The sequence below is a fragment of the Passer domesticus genome, chromosome 1, assembly GCF_036417665.1.
Source record: "Passer domesticus isolate bPasDom1 chromosome 1, bPasDom1.hap1, whole genome shotgun sequence".
Lineage (NCBI taxonomy): Eukaryota > Metazoa > Chordata > Aves > Passeriformes > Passeridae > Passer > Passer domesticus.
Window position 1 is genome coordinate 66,630,840 of NC_087474.1, and position 21,950 is coordinate 66,652,789.

The 21,950-nt window shown below is 37.5% G+C and overlaps 1 long non-coding RNA gene across 1 annotated transcript in view; it reads right to left on the reverse strand.

The window, feature by feature from the left end:
- LOC135301570 (uncharacterized) overlaps positions 1-21,950 on the reverse strand; it is a 121,008-nt gene that overhangs the window by 70,546 nt on the left and 28,512 nt on the right. The window lies entirely within an intron of this gene.

Below are 21,950 nucleotides of genomic sequence, written 5' to 3' on the forward strand. Positions count from 1 at the left end.
CAATGCACTTCAGGAACTATTGTGTTCTGAAAGAGATGAGACATTCAAAATTGAGTTTAAAAGTTGCTGGCACGTGCTTTGCTCACCAATACTGTGAAGATTTTTGTTACTGTACCATTACAGTCAAACAGTAATGAAAATCTTCCCTCACAGTGGAAAAATAGGGGGTTGTTGTCCATGAAAGTTCTTTTTATCCATGTAATGGACCTCTTCCTTTAGGACCTCTGTCATGCCCAATGTCTCACACTGCACAACTTCACCTATCCTACTTTGAGCATGAAATGAATAATGTAGTATCCTATAATAATTAAAGAAGCTGAGAAATCTGCCTCAGGATCTTCAAGTTTACTGTAGAAAAATTCCAGACTGGTTGTTTTAATTTAAATATCATAAAAAGGCATACACCACAGATGCCTCTTAAAAATAAATATTGTTTTGCTGTAATGTAGCAAAAATATTCTATTTCCAAAATATTCAATTTTGGAAAAAATTGAAGATTTCACTGTTTTCTTTATCTAGTTATACATAAAATCATAGGATCATTGACCTGCATTTGAAGTTATCTAGAAGATCATATAGTTGCAATCCCCCTGCCAATTGCAGGGACAATTTTCACTAAACCAGGTTGCTCAGAGCTCCATCCAGCCCAGCCTTGACCACCAGGGGCACATCCACAGTTTCTCAGGGCAACCTGTTCCAATGCCTCACCACCCTCTTAGTAAAGAATTTCTACCTAATATATAATCCAAACCTACTCTCTGTAGGTTTAGAGCCATTCCCCCTTGTCCTGCCACTATACGCTCTTCTAAAAAGTCCCTCTATATCTTTTTTGTAGACTCCCTTCAGGTACTGGATAGCTGGTGCTGGGGATCCAGAGCTGGATGCACACTGCAGGTGGGCTCTCACCAGATCAGAGAGGGTGAATCACCTCCCTTGCTCTGCTGCCCACACTGCTTTTGATGCAGCCCAGGATGTGACTGGCTTTCTGGGCTGTGAGCGCATATTACTGGCTCATATTCCATTTTTCATCTGCCAGCAACCCCAAATGCTTCTTGGCAGGGCTGCTATTGCAACTTTCTGCTCATCCCCTAGCCTGTACTTACAGCAGGGTTTGCCCCAACCCAGGTGCAGCACCTTGCACCTGGTCTTACAAAGCCTCATGTGACCTTATCACTCTGTACAACTTCCTGAAAGGTGGTTGTAATCAGGTGGAGGCTGGTCTCTTTCTCCAGGCAGCAACTGACAGAACAAGAGGGCACAGTCACAAGCTGCGTCAAGGGAAACATAGGTTAGATATTAGGAAAAAGTTTCTCATGCAAAGGGTGATAAAGTTCTGGAATGGTCTGCCCAGAGAGGTGATGGACTCACCATCCCTGGATGCATTTAAAAGAAGACTGGATGTGGCACTCAGTGCTGTGGTTTAGTTGAGGTGTTAGGGAATGGGTTGGACTCGATGATCTTTAAGGTCTCTTCCAACCTAGTGATTCTGTGATTTTGTGATTCCCATGGGCCCACTTCTCAAACTTGTCCAGGTCCCTCAGGATGGCATCGCATCCTTCAGGTCTAGCAGCCACACCACTCAGCTTGGTGTCATCTTCAAATTTGCTCAAGGTGCACTCAATCCTTCATCTATACCATTAATGAAGATATTAAATAACATTGATCTTAATTTGGATCCCAGCGGGACACCGCTTGTCACTGATGTCCATTGGGAGTCTGAGGCACTGACCACTACCCATTGGATGTGACCATACAACTTTCTTATCCATCTCACAGTCGACTCATCAAATCTGTCTCTCTCGAATTTAAAGAGACAGGTATTGTAGAAAACCGAATCGAAAGCTTTACAGAAGTGCAGATAAATAACATCCACAGCCCTTCCTTTCCCACTGATGTAGTCACTCCATCATAGAAGGCCACTAGGTTTGAGTTTCTTCTACATTGTAATTAAACTACAATATTACATAGGCAGTTTCAATGGATGATCTGAGGTCAGTTTAGAAATGTTAGGAGGTGACACAAGTTATGAATTTAATATCTGTAAAAAGGTCATTCATAGAGATTATACTGCTGCTTCATGTCCCTCGCCATATCTGCATCTTGCCCACATCTTCCCACTTGTCCAGCTGTTGCTATTTTCAGTTCTTATCTTCTCTGCACACCTGAAACTGGGTGGAAGACTGGTCATTGTGCCTTAGGTCAACTCAGCAGACCATGCAAAATCCAGCCATGTTTACTGATGGGATTTTAATCCTGCTTCATCTTGCCTAGAGATAGGGAACAATCGCCTCCCAGTCACTTTATCATGACATTTCATTAATATCAACTGTAGAGATAAACAGCTATCCAGCCTTGATAGAAACCAAGTAAACCCTGTACAGACCCTGCTACTTGAGCTTCAGGATTCCCACAGCTCAATATTAGTAAGAGACATTTTTATTAAACAAAAAGCTGTCCTCTGCAGGCAAACATTTCCAGAGGAAGGAGCTATTCATCTTTGCAACTAAAATGTTAACTTTCTTTGTCCTGGAGTAATTTTATGTTTTCTGTCTACTAGCTTCTGTCACCATGTTTCCCATTCCCTTAGAAATGAATTGTCATTGCAAGTGCATAAACAATAATTCCATGAAGAACAAAGTAAAATAAGGTATCTTCCTCACCAGTCACTGTAGTCACTGTTAAAATTAAAATAAGCCAAAACTCAGCATAAAAATCAAGCAATTTGCTGTTGTTCCCTTTCACTTATTAAACTCCTAATCTGTAAATTGTGGTAGGGTCAATTTGTTTTCTAAATTCATAGTGACCTAATTGAAATTTCACCAATGATGACTTTGATGCATTAGGTTGGATATCAATTCAGTATCTCACTCAAGGAAAAGGTTGTTAAGTGTTACAATGAATGCCATTTCCACTGAGCATGAAGAAATGGATACTCTAGCATCAGTACCAAGTAAATTGTTTAGCAGAACACAGATACTATAGCTAGTTGTTTTGTTCTTAACTTACAGCAACCTAAGGTAAAAGAGAGTCCACTTTAAGCTTGTCTTTAAAATTTTATTAGTTATTTCATTGCTCTACTTTAAAAAAAATTAAATTTTAGCAATCTCATTTTGTTTCCAGTGAAGCTAAAACACATCTTTCAATCCCAACAGAATCAAAGCCAAATTGATTATTATACTGATTTCCTTTAGAAGCAAAGAAAACTGTGTTAATTTACATCCTTAGAAATTAAATGGAAGATCAGAAAATTTTATGGGGTTTTTTTGTTACACAAGTGTGATTAAACACTAAATGTTTGGCAAAACAATGACTATGTGAATAAATGAGTGGCCATTTTTAGTTACATACTAGAGGTTTTTTCTGATTTAAATATTTTTGTCATACTATCAAAGAGCAGAAGCAGTGCCATGAGTTATATGAGCAATCCACATAATGTGGAACAGCTGGAGTGACTTAAATGTGCCTGCAAAGTGTTTGTCTTGACTACTGATTGAATCTGGCAAACAAATACAACAGTTTAGAAGTAGTTAACTGGCCATTGAGCAAAAACTGTAGCTGGACATACATTCCAGATCCAGCTGAGATGCACACGATAGGACTTGTTCAGAAAAAGATACTCTCTCACATCAAGGCTGGCAGGCAGTCTTGAAAGGGCTCTAACTTGCATCCCACTGGATTACTGAAGATTACTGGAGTGTTTCAGCCAAATGTTCTCCCCTGATGCTACTCATTTAAAAGATGTTAGGAATAGGAATATATATACAGTTCAATCTCTTCACCATTGAGTGCTAAGCAAATTCCTTTTATGTACAGCCAATTTGTCTTTCTGGCAGACAAGTGAAACAGAGATATTCTGAAATTTTCTATCAGCTCTGCTTACTGCATCAAAAGGAGGGCAATCTCTTCTTATACTCCTAATTATGCTTTCTTGCCCACAGTGTACATAACTATATCTATAGATATATAAAATACTTTCTCATTATATATTTTTAACTTCTGTGTATTTTCAGAAACTAGGAATCAAGTACTGTTCCCATATTTTATTTAACACCAAAAAAATTGGTCATCTCCTAAAGCTCTGCAAATTAATCAAGAAAGCAAGTCTTTGACACTACTGCTGGAATCTTCCTCTTATCATTTCATTTCATGGCAGTTCTAAAGGGTTTCGCTAAACTGGTTCAAGATTAAAAGTCACTCGGATGATATTCAAATGATCTACCTAATTTGCTAAAGTGTTTTTCAATTTTAAATGCACTTCCAAGTATTGTGCAGAGAAAATTGCAGAATCACGTTTATGCTCATTCATTCATCAGGAAACACTCTTCCCTGACTTCCACTTCAATGATATCAATCTTTTGTTTTTTCTGAAGCACAGCATTTTAGAGTGAAAATTTCTTTTTTTACTATGAATGATCCTTTATAATTACCTTCTTTTTATATAGCAACAAAACACATACATTGAATTTTCAGCTCTTTTTCCCTCCAATCTCATTTCAAAGGGGGAAAATGTGTTACTCAACAGCAGCTGAAAGGCTTACTTTTTCACTTTTTCACTTCATCTCTTTAGTTGTAACACAAACACTTTTTTTTGTGCTGTAGTGTGTGTTGTGGTGTGTCCATTTTTATTTGGAGTTGGTTTGTTCTGTTACCCCTATCTGTAATAATGGTTCAGTCTGGAATTCCCCTCCTTCCCCAGGTTTGCCCCTCCCCAGCATAAGAGTTCTATCAATCCATTGTCTCCTCCCCTGTTTCCCTGGATACCCCCTGTTAATCTCTCCCCGAGTTCCTGTCCGTCACCCACTGGCCCCTCCCTTCCTTCCAGAAAGTTCTTCCCTTGTCAGTGGGTGATTGGATCAGGAAAAAGAGTCCCTCCTTCCTATCATCCCTATTCGCTAGCCGGCTTGTCTGTTATAAGTTTGTTCCCTCCTAAGTTTCCCCTTATTGGCTATTGTGTAATCCCCACCTGAGTGTTCCACCCCCTTTATATACTGTTGCACCCCCTTCCTCGAGGTCTCTTCCCGGCTAGCTTCGCTGGAGGGAAATAAACTTTTGGACTGTGCCCACGAGAAAAGTCCCTCTTTTCATTTCTTCGCTTTGCCTTCCTGCTGCCCACCGCTGCCTCCTGCCGAGGCGCTCCCCGGACGCCCCTGGCGCATCTGGGAAGTACCCCCCCCTGCTGTCAGCTGCTGTGCCATAGCTTAGCCGGTGCAGTCTCCTCCCCTGCCCGGGGGAGTAGAGAAGGATTGGACAGCAGCGCGGCAAGTGTGCAGTACCAGGATCGTTCAAATCCAAGTTGGACAGGCATCATTCCTAGCTGTGACAGGACCACAATTCTTGCTCCCAGAAATCCTGGTGGGAACACTGCTTTCTTGAGGACCACAAAGTCTCATACCAGCCCTATATTCCAGCTAGCACAGTCACAAAGAAACAAGACAGCATAGTTTCTCAGGTCTAACCACGCACATTCATATACAAGAAGTCCATTAAAGTAGTCAGTGTGAAGCTCCTTCATTTCAGATCCCAGGCTGCTGCATTCAGTAAGGTGAATATCAGGGAAACTTCGGCTTTTCTTTAAGTATCTCTAAAGAAGTCAATCTTGGTAAATCAATTTGCCCATAGGAAAGGTCCTCATCAAAAAAAAATTGAGAATCAGTATATGTAGGTAATTTTTCATGCTTACTATTCTTCAACTACTCCTTCTTGTAAAAAATCAGTGTCAGATGCCTTCTTCTTGCACTTGTTCCTCTCTAGAAATAATTATGGGCTTCTCAGAAGCAAAAAGCTACCTCTTCACCTCCACTGTTAAGCATTTGGAATGTCTCTTCCAAAGTCTATCTCTGAATAGTGCAAATACTAATTTTTTAGATTAGTCTGAATATCAAGCCACATTTGTTTGTCCCTCTTCCTCTCCAAGGAGAAAGCAACACAAAGAAAGAAAATAAGTTCACTCAGTCAGAGGTTTTTTTTCATTATGTTACTTTCTTGCTATCAGAGATTGTCTGAGCAGTCATTTCAGAGGTGCTTTGGAGTCACAACAAATACGAAATAAGGAACAAAACTTGTGGAACAAACAAAAAAGTTTTTTATTACCTCATCTTCACTGGTGTTACTCGTCATTATCACACATTATGAAAACATACTAGAAAAAGTTTTTCTGCATTGTTCCTTGCCCACTGCCCTCTATTGTAACTATGTTTAACTGTATAAAATAAATACTGAAGCCTACCAATACCTGAGCTGTCCAATCACTGATTTGTTGGAAGTGGTGAACTTGTTTTTGACCTCCATCTATTTAACTTTTCAGTGTAAAGTGGGTACTTTGCAGACATTACCATAACAGAAAGCATAAGCATTCCCAACAAGGGAAATTGCTGGTGCAGAGTTGAGCCTGTTGAGCCAGTGAAGGCTGGTGCTTAGGAATTCATTCCCAAGAACAGACATGTCAACAAAACTTAAGTGCTTAAATAAACATAAGATGTAAAAATTATACAAATGAGGAATGTAAGTTCATTTAAACAAATGAATATAAACAAAGGAATAAATATTGCTAGAGTATTTTGCAACCGTTGCTTCTAGTTAACTTTCATCCGAGCTAACACATGTGAAGGAGCAAAGTGATGAGAATAAATTATCAGTTGAACTCTGAACTGAGAGGTCTTTAGTGCTGTCTGCATTTCAGAGCAAGCTCCTTGCACACATTTGGCAAATCTGTCACAAAAATTTATCCCATTCCTTGGACTTCCAAAAGGTCACAAAAATCAAATTAACATGATAATAGGAAAAAACACACTCTTCATAGAAACTTCAAAGCAACACCAATAACAAAAGCTATGATTTTTCATTATGAGAAAATCAGCCCTTGGAGTAATCCTCCTCTGGAAGTGGTGGATTCTTCAACATTGGCATCTTCTGAGATAAAGCTGGACAAAGTAGTCCATCTTATCTAGACCATGCTTTTTACGAGTAAAGTTGGACCAGATGGTCCTTGATATTTCCTTCCAACCTGGTGGAAGGAACTATCAAGGACCATCTGGCTCTATGAAAGAGGGTACGTATACAAGCTGGAAAACATAAGCCACAGAGTAGTTAAAGCATGCTTTACAGGTGGCATTACATTTCAATACCTTACTCTTGGGTAAGTTCTGACTTCAATCTGATTTTAACATTTTGGAAAAAATCACATAATGAATTATTAAACAAATGAAACCCAACATGCAACAATACTCCTTTTTAAAGCCTTGCTTACTACTACACAGACCATACAGTTAGTAAAATTATTTTATCTGGTTTTTACTTTTAACAATAAATCAATTATTTTCCTATTTCTACTGTTTAGTAGAAATGTCTGCGTCTAGCGTGGTCTGTGAAGGAGGACAATGTGACAGAATTTACTGCCAAGTTTTCATATTCAGCTGCCAGAAGCAAAATCAGCGAAGACAGTCACAACTTCTCCTATAAATGAGAGTTAATTTTTTTAGTCTTTTTGTCTAAGTCGATCTCTCCTGGTTATATCTCTCTTATGGATATATTGAAGTGTACTGCCCAGTAACTGCTTTGAAATGTCACTATTCTGTTAGTTACCATTAAACTACTCTGAAACTTGTGTGAGGCCCTGCAGCAGGGGTCATCTGGACTCTTTCTTGGTCACAGTGATCTCAAACTTCATGAACTTCATCCTTTAAATTTTTTTCTTTTAAGTGATTCCATAGGAGGAACTTCTGCTCAACTCTCCTCCCACTGCTCCTTCCCCCTGCAGCAGACCTATAAAGAAATAAAATTTCTTTCAGCCTGATGTCATACCATAGCAAGAGCAAGTCTGTGCTCTCTGCTTGCAGGCTTATAAATATCTCTGTTAGTGTTAAAGAATACACGCCTCTGATACACCGATCTGAGCAATTAAGGAGAAATATTTTCCCCTCAGCCCATTATTTTTATTATTCCTACATATACACTATAACTAATGGCATGTGTTTGGTCACAAATCTAAAATCAGAACAGCCTAATTTCCCCACAGAGGTCCAATATTACATTTGTCAGGTAGAGTTATCATGTTTCCTTCAATTTACCCATTGTTCCTGATACAGGCCAGATGCATTGAAGGTTCATGTGGTTTCCAAAAAGATCAGCGCTCCTTAATCCCAGCCTTCAAATCAAGGCTCCACAGGGCATTTCAGCAGAGAAAGGCCTCAGGACATACTGGAAACATTGCCATCTGTATTTTCCCTCTTGCTCACATGGTTGGTGATACAAAGCATACCCCCACTACACAAGGATCACAAGGGACATTCCACATGCTGCCTCTGCCTTTCTTGATACTCATCTCTTCTTTAGCTCTTCCTGTATCATTCTTTCCCATTCTCCCCAATCTCTTCATAATTCAAACAATTTAAAAGTTTGCATTCCTTCAGCCTTTTAGCAGCTTGTGCTGGAAGAATAATCTTTGCAATACTTTGTGGAGTTCTCATAATTTTTACATTTCCTAATACTTTTAACATTCTGCACTCTTACATGTCAGATGTTTGAGAATGTTAATTCACAAGGTAAACAAAAAGACGTAACAAATACAGCTTCTTCTAGCACCACATCTGGTTAAGATATTTGCACTGGATTTATAAATCCGGATTTCAGTAACATCAAGACAAGTGGCAATGCTTTCCAGAAAGGAGTACCAATGAATATGACAAGGTGCAGTTAAATGCTTTTCAACCTCTTTATTTACCCAGGTATTCTCAGTGATCATTCTTACTTACATTCAATCCCTTCAGGCAGTGAGAAGAAGCATCATTTTGGAAGATGTTTTCAGTCAAACAGGAACACTGACCCAAACTAACAAGGGTAATAATTTGGCTAGTGCTCCTCGGGACATGCAGGGTCACATTCCAAAAAGCCCTTTCTCGTTACTGTGATAACTCTTCTTTCCCTGGCACTCCACCCAGCATTTGTGGATTACATCAATGTCATCTCTTCCATATATGTTGATAAAAAGAGGGCTTAAGAAGACCAACCACAACTAAAAATGTGTCATTTATACTATCCTATATATTGCTCCTGAATTCTACTAGAAGGATAAAACGCAAATTACTTGTAGCTTATCTCTTGCATATTTAAAAGCATTTAGCCAAGAGTGAAGAAACTGCAGGTCAGCCTAAGGCTTTATTTTCAGTTACTTGCCTCTTCCCATAATGAACCCCACAAAGAGGCATAGGGAATTCCAGTTTCTCAGACTAGAAATACCAATGTGATAATCCTTCAAAAGAGAGGAGTTCTGATCTTTAGTACAAAGCACAGTAAAAATAATGTTAGGAATCAATACCACTCTTGCCTGTCATGATCCTGGGGTCCCCCTCTTCCTTCAGTGATTCCTATTGGTTCAAGTACACAGTAGCCACAGCAAGGCAAACAAACCACCTTTCTTTTACATTGCTCTGCTACATCCCATAACAAAGCACACTGCAGCATACCCTCTCACTGCACTGACAGCAAAGCATTCACAGCAAGGAGGCAGTAGCTGAAGTCACCATCAGGTTTAGAAGATGATTTTATTTTGTGACAGTTATTTAAAATGCTTTGCAGTAAATGTAATTTGATGTTGAGGCAAGACTGTCATTCACTTGGTGGTGATGGTGTCTCTATGACAGACAACAGGAGTTACTCTTTGGGCAAATGGATGTGCAATACAAATTCTTGAGTGCTCCTGAGAACTCCTGAGTCAAATAAATTATTTCAATATGTCCTTTCAGCCATAACATCTTGCACTATGTAACATCTTAGATTCCTAACTGGAGTTCTGTTTACAAAATCGTCTTGATCAAGTATAGTTTCATCTTGTTCTTGCCCATTCAGTCACTAAGCATTCTTTGAAGCAGTTCTACAGGCAGAAATGTTGAGAATTGTGAGAAGTATTAGTTTGTCTGTGTGCTTTTAAGCTCACTGAAAAAAGACAGCAAAACAGTAAAAGCTATGAGACAGTTAAGTAGTTTTAATCTGTCACTGCTTGCCAGAGAGATACAGATAATCCATTCTAAAGTCTTGGGCTCTTATTCCTGGCAGTACAAGTGTACTCTTCACTCTCCAGCATTAAAGGTTTGGGGATCAGTGAGTGGAAGTAACTTTAAAGAAATCCATTACTAGTAACACTCCTAGTGTAATTTCCATGTACTCTGCCACTGACATTATTTGGTATGCTTGTCATGAGGGAAAAAAAATCATTCTCATGAGAAAAAACAAAGACTTTCAGTATAAATCTATAAAAGGAAAGGGAAAGATATTTAAACCTGACTATAATTCCTAGCCACATCCAAAACCAGCCATAAAAATAAATTTATCTTTTCATTGATTGAAAGACATAGTGAGCACAGCAAGCTGTTAAAGAAGTCTAGAGGCTTTTTGTCATGTGCCAAATGTTAATTCCGTTGAACTGAAAGAATAAACTTCCAAAATAAGAAAAACTTGTTTCTAGGACTATCCTTTCAGAGTAAATTCCAAACCACTGTCTTTATGATACACTACCTCTTGTAGATAGGATGAACTAGGTTCCATTCCAATTTAGTGCTCACTTGATGAAATGTGATTCTCCTTTTCTACATCTTCATTTTTTAATTTTACTCTATCTTCTCTTTCAACTATTTTACTTATGCCTATTTTTGTCCACATTGATATTCTTTTATTCTGCATTTTTTTTGGTGGACATAAATCAGCACAGATAAGAGAGTTAAGCCAGCATTATGAGACAGTTTAAATGCATTCAGCCTGCCAGCAGTCTGACAAGATTGTATTTGGTGTCCAGTTTTGTCTTTCTGCTCAGGAAGGTCATTCAGAGCCTTAGGAGAATGATAAAACTGTTTATTCATTTTGCAGTATATCCCAGGTCAGCATCTGTTCCTGATATATGTACCAGCTTTATTGTTTAAGACAGCTATCCAAACATTGCATTATAAAAATATAGTTAGAATTTATAGTTGAAATGTGTTGTGGCAAGAACACTGATTTTTTTCTGTTTCTGAGGGAGTATTATGTAAATATTCTTAAATCAGTAAAGTTCACTCAAATGTAACCCAGTACAACACAGGCTTTAAATCCAATGACACATTTGTAGTTTCACTTCAATTTTTATTGCCACTTGGTCTGACCAAGAGACAAGCTAGTGTTCTCAGAAACAAGACTGCTCAGAATTTAGCCTTTCTGGGGCAGATCTGTTTTACCATTACACAATCACTGCGTGTGTTTGAAACAGTATGCACATATTTTGTAAATGTATGTTTGAATCATGTCTGTGCTTTTTCATTTTCCTCAGCAAAGCAAGCAACTGCTCCATTTGATAACTGTTGGCATAACAAGCACATTAATTTGTCTAAGCAACTTCTCACTGTAGTGTAAAAGCCAACACTCACCAGCAGCAGTCCAACAAATGACTCTGCTCTTGAGCTGTGATCTTTATTTGTGGCTAATTATCCACTGTCTTTTTTGATAATCCCATTCCAAAGGCAAGGAGTCACTATGTAAAAGGACCAAGTAACCCACATATCTGTCATGGTCTTTCTAACACATAACCAAGGGCAGAGGAAGTATCTGTTACAATTTTCAAAGTCCAGACTAAGGAGTCTGGCTTTCAAACTTTCTTTTGGGATTCAAAACCTTCCACAGGAAAGAAAAGTCCTTCCCAAAGGAAAAAGGGGAAGAACATGTAAGGCATACATCACCCTAAGGAAATAAACCACCCTACAAAATGTATAACAAATATTTTATTGTTAAGAAAGGAAACAGAGCATAAAGAGATAGTTCTGATGATGATGAGAGCATATGAAAGCTCTGAAGCAGAAAGAAACCTGATTTGATAGTCAATAGTGTCTCTGTTAATTGTCCTCTTTCAAAGATCAGCACCTTCTAACTCTGATCTGAACAAAGTGGCAGATCCATACCTGCCTCCAGGAACTAAAAAAAGCTAAAAAAGAGAGAAAGAGAGGAGAGGTAGATGTGTACATCCGTCCAAGGTAACATCACATACTTACCAAAACCAACTGCTTTTGGTGATTTTTGAAGAATCTACAGTCTGTTGTATTCTTTCTAAACACAGAGTAACCTCAACCTATTTCACAGTTTTTCATGCTACTGTCCCACATCCCATTCAGTTACTGTAAATGTTTTTAAAACCCTTATTTCAAAAAGAAAAATATAATAAAATCTCTTCACTTATAGTACCTCCTAAGGGCCATGACATGCTGTCAGTTTATTTTGGTTGGTCTCCAACATGCAGGACAGAGAGAAACATACTTGAGACTAAAAGTTTTGTTTGAACAGCTAAAGTCTGGGTTGTCCTACAAGGGATTTTAGGTAAAGGAATGGAAATACATTTCAAAAAAATATTCATGAATGTGTTTTGTATTTGTTACAGTGATGGGGAAAATTGAGAAAATCCAGCCTATGACTTAAAGGGAAAAATCTTATAAATTCTTAACTGGTTACTAATCAAACTTTTTCTTGGTTTAGTGACATCATTATTTCAAAAAATCAAATACAATTTCATAAAGGTACCTTCAATGCTAAATACAAATGCATAATTCCTTCCATAATGAAGCCATTTCCAAAACAAAATATTTACCAGCAAACAATTCCTGCCCACTTAGGAACTTGGCAGACAAAATGAGATTTATTGTATTATCTCAAAACCACTACTAGATAATTTATATTCCTCAAAGAGCTTGAGAAATGCTAACAGTATTCAAATATTTTTTTAAAACAAATGTATGATATAATTTATTCAATAATCAGGAATTTCTACATCTAGTCGAAGGATGATGAACCTAATAGTGATTGGACAGTTGTAGACTAACTTTCCCATCCTTCAGGCAGCTTCTTCTCTGAATAAAATAATGCAAATTGTTAAGGGCAGAGGACTACCAGCACATACAAATACTCATTATTAAATTTCTTGACTGTGTTTGAGCTAAAGAAAGTAAATGTAAAAGTGAAATGACATCTTTGAACATTTTTATGAAATTACATATCCAAGAAGAATCTGCTATATTTCAAACAGAGATTTACACAGGATATTATGCAAAGTTAAGAGTGTGAATCTGTAAATATCTACATTTGCAGATGTGTGTTTGTATGTTTGTAAGATATCTATAGCTATAGTACTGACACAGCACAGTTTTGTTCCAAACACTGCCAGGGAATTAACTCTCCTCTATGAGGGGAAGCTATTTCTGTTTCCCAAAAGCATTTTACTCTTCATCATTTCATCGATGCAATGTGTAATGAATAGCAGTTTGTTGGCACACAGCAGAATATATTCTCCCTGGAACAGTTCCATGCTTGTAAAACATCTATTTTCCTCTCAAACACCATTAAATTCTAGAAACACACAAGCCTAGTTACACATGCATCCTCCTATTCCACTTTAATGACCCACAAAAGAAATAACACTAAATACTAAAAGCTATGACCAAAATTTCTCAGGTGAAAATGTAGTACCCAAACTCTAAAATGGCAAGGAGGATATGACACCGACACCTGGTGAAGAATCAGACTTCATTCACTGTTGTGTATAAATACACAAAACCACATTATTGCAATTAGAAAAATATTCAGTGTTATATTAAATGACAACTGACTTACAAGATATTTTAAATTCAAGTGAAAAGCTGCCATATTTAGAGTTTCCTACAGGACAGACTGTTTCTTGCTCTGAGAGCGAACAAACCTGTTTCTGCTAATTGGTGATATGTTTGATATATAGGACTGCTAAAACTGTGGAGATGGGTGATAGCAGTAAGAACAGTCTCATTTTAAAAGCAGTTCAGAAATACTGTCCCCAGTTTGCAGCAAGCACCAAGCTAGCCACTTTCACAATGCCCTTCCAAGCTGGATCACTGGATGATAACTCTTTATCCTCTAGATTCCCTATTTGTTATTTCTCATCTTCAGGAGCTCAGAGCTCTCACACCCAGCTGTAGGGAGAGAGCTGTAAAAGCTCTCCCCTAAAATCATGAACACTATGAGAAATTCAGAGTGTCTGACCTGTCTTAAAATTTCAGCTTTTTCTCTGCAATTTATGTGCAAAAGGTGGTGAATGACCCATGTGTTGGACAAAGCATTTAATTTGCTGTGAAATCTCACAGCAAAAACAGCAAAGAAATTATTAGGACATGCAGTTCTTGGCTTCATTTCCACATACTAACACTGTGATGACTCCAAAAATCTCCACCCTCTCAAATTATTCCATCTCTCTTTTTAATTACTTCTTATTTTCTGGCTAGACTGTGTCTCTTGTTATCTCAGAGGCCCCTTGCTGTCTTGTCATCCTATTAGCTTCTCTATCCTCAGCCCTTCCATCTCTAGTGTTCCTCGTCTGTGTTCTTTTTTTTCTTTCTCCAATTTTAAACTCTCCCATGTCTTCCTGACATCCTCTAACCTCCTCTTATAGTCCGGATCTCTGTCCATGAGTAACCCTGACAGCATGGACAAGCAGTTCCCACCATGTCAGGAGGTCCCCAACAAGAGAAAAAAGAATTCACAAGGGAATTCACCCAGGCCCCAAAGCCCAGGGCAGCTGCAGATTAAGTTGTTGTGTTGAAGATTTGCTCTATTATTGCTGCAGAAGCACCAAGGGAGAATGGAACACTTGTGCTGCACACAGGCATAACACTGCACTTGTATTTCTGACAGATTTTTAACAAACTGGTCAGATTTTTAACAGCTACACCAGGATAATATGATTTTTTTGCCTAAGTCAAAATATCTACTTCTACCCTAGTGAACTTAGGTGCTAGAAATTCTCAGATTTATTATCCCTTTCCACATGGGTAAAGCAAGGCTTGCTTTAGTCCAATCTCATTTTAAGAAAAAATTGAGCTAAATTCTTACTCCTCTGTCAGAAGAAGGTCACTTGAGACAAAGAACTGCCATGAAAGATTTCTGCTGAAAAACAAGCAGCACACAGTGAAAAAACCTACTTCTAGATGAAACATATTTGTAACTTTAAATGTCTGTCAGCGCATTGAATAATCCACCTTGCATTCCAAATCAATGCAACAAATTAAAATTTCATGTGATACCATCTAAGAAATTAACTTTATTTTTAAGAGAATGTTCTGGTCATGCAGTCACTGGGACCTTTCTCCCCACTAACAGTATCACTTTGCTTTTAGTTCTTCCATGAGATGAAATGACAGTTGTATTTTGCATCACCCATTTCCCCTACTAGGTGGATTCTGAAAATACTCAAGAGTTCACCCAAACTTATTACACCATTGTTCACACTACAAACATCAGGGCACAATTTCTCCATTTAGCAAAGTTAATTTCTTCATTATATAAGCAAATGTAATTCCCTGCAGATTTAGTGGACAAATTCAGCTTTAGATAAGAAACACAACTGAGGGCTGCAAAAAGAAAACCATGAAGTGCATATTGCAAGCAAAGATACTAATTAGTAAGCAGCATGGACTGCCATGAATAGAGCTATTTTGTATTTGGTTCAATCATCTTATCATCTATGGTAAACAGTCCAACTCTAAATAAGTAGATCTGTCAACTTTTAAATGGAGTGTAGTGTCAAAGTAGAACCTGAGAGACTTGAAATTACTATGAGCCAAAGCTTCCACTGAAAAATCACAGAAAATTAAATTTTCCATAAAGAATCATTTCCTGAAGTATGTGTATCTCCAAATTAGGAAAGGTTTTGTTCTGTTTTACACATCTTGCTTTTAGCTTTTACAAGGAAGAAACAGGGTACCTTGAGAACAGAAAATCTGACACCTGGAAACAGAAAACAAAGTTTGTTTGAGAACTACTTGAAAAGCTTTGTACGTTTGGTGAAAGAAATACATATAAATCAAGCTACTGGGGAAAAGAGGAGAAATCAGGAAGCCTAAGCTTAAATGTTTAGGTTGCAGTAGGTAGAAAGAATGGAAATTACTTCAGTAAGGTATTGAAAAAAACCCACAAGATACTGTAGACTGGATTTAAAGAAGGAAAAGTGAAGGTAGAATACAGTAGTAAAGGTCGCTTTTCCCCAAAGAACACTTCCAAGAATTCAGCTAAAAGTTAATGTATTAGCATTACTTCTGTCTCTTTTGGCATGAGATGAGGACATGGAAGAGGAGTAACTGAGGTTGGCAACAGATGCTAATTGCTTTGTGCAAGAAGCTGGGAGAGCTTCTGAACTTAAAGCAATGATAGATGATAGAAAGAGAATAAGATGCAACATTAGCATGCAGGCCCGTAATCGTCAAGACCAAATATCCTGACATGTCATCAAGCCCTGGTATCACTGGGACAACATACTGAGTTTCTTGAGTAACTCTGGAAAGCAAAGAATTCTGAAAGCAAGGGTGTTTTTCCTCATTGTAATAAGTTATTGCTCTAAACAAATCTTCAAGTTGCACACTGCTCAATCTACTTCTCATCCTTGAAAGAATTCTTAGTCCTTTTTAGTATATAAATAACCTGGGCTTAAGTAACATACAAAAAATCATCTGTCTTAAGCTTTTATTTGCAATATCCCCACTCCTGGATTCCTGACCGCTAAAATCAGGCAGGTAGATCATGATCCTGTCCAGTTCTTCAAAGATGGGCCTACATGCAAAGACCCAGATGTGTACTATACAGCACCAGCAACAGAAAAATGAAGCAACTGGTACCAAAGCCCTCTCTTTCACTCCACAGATATTCCAGAATAATATCTGGGGTTTGACTCTCTATCACTTCCCCCCTGGAAACTGATGGGTCAGTGAATAAAAAATCAGAATAAAGTCATCCTAGAAAGCCAAACGGGTTTTTTATTTTTCATTTGTTTTTTTGTTGTTGTGGGTTTTTTTGTGGGGTTTTTTTTTTTTGTTTGCTTGTTTTTGTCCTCTTTTTTTTCTTTTTTTGTTCTTTTTTTCTTTTCCAAAGAAAACTTTTGGAATTATGGATTTCATGTAATTTTTAGCCAAGCATACTCAAGCTAACTTAAAGCATTTGTGAACTCTAACAACCTTTTTAACAAACACCATTAAGAAACCTTAAAGAGGCAAGTTTCACATGATTTTTAGCAGAAGTTTGGCTGAATCTCAAATACAACATCATGATGCACATAGCAGCCTTGACAAATGCATAAAACATCAGGGTTTCAAAATAGTCTGGTAGCTCTCCTCTACTGATCAGTTTTCCCCTTTTTACAAACTCAACAGCAAAATTTAAGTTCTGATCTTTCCTTGTGTCATGGCATGGGGGCCATATGCCCCCAGCCCGGCAACAGCGACAACAGGGGCACTACAGATCCCCCAGCAGACCCCACAGGATTCCAGCCGCCAGCTGATTCGGTGCAGAAGAACAGCAAAGAGGCAGCAGCACGGGTCTTCGGGTCAGAACGAAAGTAGCTTTAGTTGGCAACAAAACTCACAACATCCAAGATCCCCAGACCCTGAACAAAGGGCAGGCACTAGCTTATAAACAAGGGCAGCCTTGGGGGAGGATACAATTTTTAACCAATCGGGAGAACTCACGGTGGAACACAAGGTGGGGAAATACAATCTAAACCAATAGAGGAACCTAAGGGAGGGGAAAGGCTTAAGTAAACCAATGGGATTTCAAAGGAGACAAAACTGACAGGGAAGGTTCTGGAGGAAAGGGCAGGCTTGGGGAAGGATTGACATCTGAGGAGGGGAGGAGTATGGGGAGTTAATGGGGGGAAAAAGGGTAGGGACAAGAGGGATTGACAACTTGGCAGGGAGTGGCTAGGCAAGAAACAGAAGAACTGACAGTTAATTGAGCTGAATAACAATGAGAGAGCAAGTCTAAATTTAGCAACATAAGATACAAAATGGGGAACCAGTGCCACTCCAAGAGCAGGGGGAGAACACAGAAGAATTTCAAAACCATAAATTAAGCAGTAAAATATGCCAAATAAAGAAAATTAAATCACAATACCTTGATCTCCAACTTCATCTTCCTTTTATCTTCTTAGTTTCATCACAATATAATGTATTTATTCCTGAAAATCTCACAAGTCTTATATTTTGAGATTTCTAGACCAGACAAAAAATTTCAAAATTGTAAATCATTTAGAGAAGCACCTTTATTGAAACTGACTAGACAGCTGGAAGTTCATGCACTTTAGTCTTCATTAATTTGTTTTCCCATATTTCTTCTTGCTGTTGAATCCAGGAGTAATTTCCAGTCATATTTTAGGTATTATTCAAAGCTAGAGGCTTAAAAGTTACCACTGAATCCAATTGTTCAAAATACACACAGATATTTATTGTGCTATCAAACATTCCATTTGGATTTGCAAGATATACATAAGTAGGTGTTTCATATAGAAATTAGAAATATAGAAATATAAAAAAAGTTAATTTATTAGTATAATTTCTGTACCAGACCTCGAGTGTTTCTCATCACCTGTAAGGTGAAAAATTAAGTATAAGCTATAACTCAGGCCATAAGAAAGGCAGATATTAATTTTGAAAATGTAGACTTTCTATCAGTATTAGTTTTGTTCCTCAGAGTTAATTGTGAGGATTTGTTCACTTTTGTGGTTGAACTAGTGAAGTTTCTGACTTTTGAATGAATATTTTTTAATTTAAAAACATAGTGTCTTTCCAGTGTTTAAATTGTTCTTTCAAGAAACACCTCAATTCTGTTTGAAGGATTACTATTTTCCAGTGATTAAACATTGCATTTATGTCTCTATAAGCTAACAAAAAAAAAAATTATTACAGTGCAATAAATACTGGGCTGCTTTATGTCTAAAATGCATAAATGCTTTTGTTAATAAATGTATTATAATACATTTATTTCAAGTCTTTTGATTAATCATCAGCTGCACTGAAAACATCTGAAACCATAAGCCATTTTCAGACAATTTGACAGACAGATAATAGCTCTAAGAGAAAACTTCATTAAGAACTTCATGAAGCTGGATGTAGGTCAAAGACACAAAGTAGAGGCTGAAGGATGACATCAAAGTGGCAATTTCCTCTGACCAAGCAAGAAACATGTTGATGCTGTTCCATTAATATTTAGGTTACATAGGGAATAGTATATGGGATAAAGAATAAAGTTGGAAATTAATATACTGTGAGATAAGGGAGAAACATGTCCCCCTTAATATCTAAATATACTTATATATCTGTCCCTTAGACATTGTTTGTTTCTTCAGCCACTCAGCACTGCTTCTTCAGTTAGGGGTCATTGCAGATGGGAAGAGTGCCGAGACAGATGGGGGGATGGAATATGCATTTTTACAGAAAACAAGGGATGAGAGAAAACAGGTAATTTCTTAGATTATTCTAAACACTCATGCGTATGACCTCAAATTACCAAGATAATAATGTTATGAATTAGTTTTTATGTCATAATTTTGAACTGAAACTTTCCCATTGTTTATCTATTACGTGTATTTGTGTCTGGTCTCATGATACATCTGAGGTCTTAAAAAAACTCAAAATTTTCAGCACCATCACAATGGAAGAGTGGCTCATACCAGATACTGAGAACTTCATCAGACTGAAACCAAGTCATTCCTTGAGATTTTGCACTAAGTCTTGTGGGCCCAAGGCCCAAACTAAGCATTTAAATCAGGAAATAATGCGCTTCATTAAGTTGTTCCATTTAAGTCTCTGGAGTTATGTGGAATAAATTTTAGCCAATGTGAAAATGCCTCATTTTAAATGCCTCATTTAAAATGTTAGTGTGCCTCATTTTAAATGCCTCATTTAAAATGTTAGTGCATGTTAAAAAGACAACAGCCAATCCCATGCTCATCCCCTTTGTGGTAGCTAGACTGAACCTTTGGTTATCATCCCTCCATCTACCCTGATCATTGAGTCTCACTGGAGAGCCTATTGCATGTATGTACAAGTGAGATTCTGGAGAGAGCACTGAAGGGTTTTCTGGCTGTCCTAGTGAACAAGAAGTTCAGAACTTCAAATATTTTCTAATTAGATGTCACATTTTGACTAAAGTTTGTTTGAGTTTAATTATTATAACACGTTAGCATAGATTTACATTTCTAAAAATTGGCAAAGCTTCAGGTAGAAACAAAAAACATCCTGAGCCAGAGGACAATTAATACTTTATAGGCATTTAAACTGAAGAAATGTTAACAAGCCACTGCCAAAAAAATATGCAATCATGGGGATTGCACTTGAAATCAAATCTTCTACATTTGAAACAGTAGAAACAAGGGAGGGCCTCATGGAAAACCTCTGCTATGGGCTAATAGTATTTCTAGGTTTTGTAGAGGTTAGAGAGTTAAAACAGTGCCCCTGGAGTAATTACATATGGTAAAGAAGTATTTGCTGTGTTTCCCTATTGCTCCCTTTTTTTCTTTCTTCTTAGCCACCATCTCTTTGCAGTGTAGCATATTCTCGTTCCCAGCTTGTCTAGCATCTGTCAAAAAGTCACTTCAAATCAGTCATATGTTAAAAATATTTTACACCTCCCTTTCTCCACCTCCCTTCCCCAGTCTCTATAATTCTTCAAATATTTCTTCAGTTGATTCTTCAGGTAGTTCTTCTTAATTCAAGAAAGTGCTCTTGAATTCTTGAAGACAGTAGATTTCATGCCTTGAGAAGAGAAGCAATGCCCTGAAGTATTTTGTGCAAGATGAAAAGGAAAAATCTAGTAGCCTAACAAACTCCTGCAGTCACATAGGCAGGGAATGGGCAGTCTCTGGATATGGCTTGCCTTTGATCATCAAAACATAGATTTATTGTTTCACTTACCAATTTTAGTGAGTAGATTTGTTGAGAAAATGTACAGTCCTGTTACCTGGATTTGTTGATATTACATTTTGATTCAAAAAAATCTCACTGTCTTTGCCTTATAAAAGCAATCTGCATACTTCCTATAAAATTAATGTCCTAATAGGTATCATGTTTTGCACATTTGCAACCTGTATGTTGTCCCTAAAAAAAAAAAAAAAAAATATATATATATATGTGTGTGTGTGTGTGTGTGTGTGTGTAGGTGTATATATTTAATTTTTTGAAAATCTAAATATGCAGATTTTCCCTGGTTTTATCTAAGAGGTTCCCATAAACCATTCTACTAAATGTTTGAGACATCATCAATCAGCTCACAATTGGTCTGGTCATCGTTCATGCACAAAGACACTGAAAAACAAAATATAACTTCAATCCTTAGCTGTTGATAAACAAATGTAAGGACAGAGTACGTTACAGACCTGCAACTGCACGTTCAATGTGCAAATAAAAGATCTTTCTTCTTCATTTTTTGTTTGTTTTGTTTTAGTTTAGGTTTTGGGGTTTGGTGGGTTTTTTTTGTTTGGTTTGGTTTTGGGTGTGTTTTTTGATTTTGGTTTGGTTTTGGGTTATTTGGGCTTTTTTGTTTTGTTTTTGCTTTTGTTTTGGGGTTTTTTGTTTTGTTTTGTTTTTGGAATTGTTTGTTTGTTTTTTGTTTTGCTGGTTTTGGGTTTTTCTTTTTGTTAAACAGTTATTATTGTTAAGAGAATACTGACTGTTGTGTTAGTAGGAATGAATGACACAATGATAGAGTCCAGTCCAGCAAAGCCAAACTCTGGGTAATCACAGTTCACAAAAGACTCCTGCAATTCAAACAACTCTTCTCATCAGATCTTCATGAAAACCTGTATGCTTGTTCCACTGTAATTCTGAACCAATTTACAGTTTCTTGCATATGACAGATATGTTAAGTGAAGGAGGGGGGTAGGGTGTGTAAGACAGGTGAGCACTTCTTTTACAGACTTCCTGGAGTGGTGACATCTTCCCTGTCAGAATTTGTTTGCTCTTCCCTAGTGCCTTCATTGTTCTGTTATCATTGGCTGGTCAACTGTACAGGCTGCTGATCTAACAGAAGAATTAACTTCCTTTTTTTGTTCTTGCTCCATTTTACTTATATTTCCTTGCTTGTCCAGCTTACTAAAGGGGACAGGTGAAATGTAAACAGAGAACCCAGAAATGGACAGCACTGATCAAATGTCT